The sequence below is a fragment of the Plasmopara halstedii genome (assembly GCF_900000015.1).
Source record: "Plasmopara halstedii genome assembly, contig: Scaffold_3120, whole genome shotgun sequence".
In the NCBI taxonomy this organism is placed as follows: domain Eukaryota; phylum Oomycota; class Peronosporomycetes; order Peronosporales; family Peronosporaceae; genus Plasmopara; species Plasmopara halstedii.
Window position 1 is genome coordinate 433959 of NW_020190023.1, and position 204 is coordinate 434162.

Below are 204 nucleotides of genomic sequence, written 5' to 3' on the forward strand. Positions count from 1 at the left end.
ATATTCTCGCGTACGATGATGCCTTCGTCGGCAGTGACTTCCATTGCGAAGCAGTGAGCCCGCATGTTGCGCTTGTATGCCCCGACAAGGTACACGCCTGGCTTGAGTACACGAACGCCCTTGTCGTCAGGAAGCGCTCGTCTCAGAATCGCCATAGGACCGGCACCTTCCCCATTGTAGAGATTCTTGCAGAGAGTCTTGATG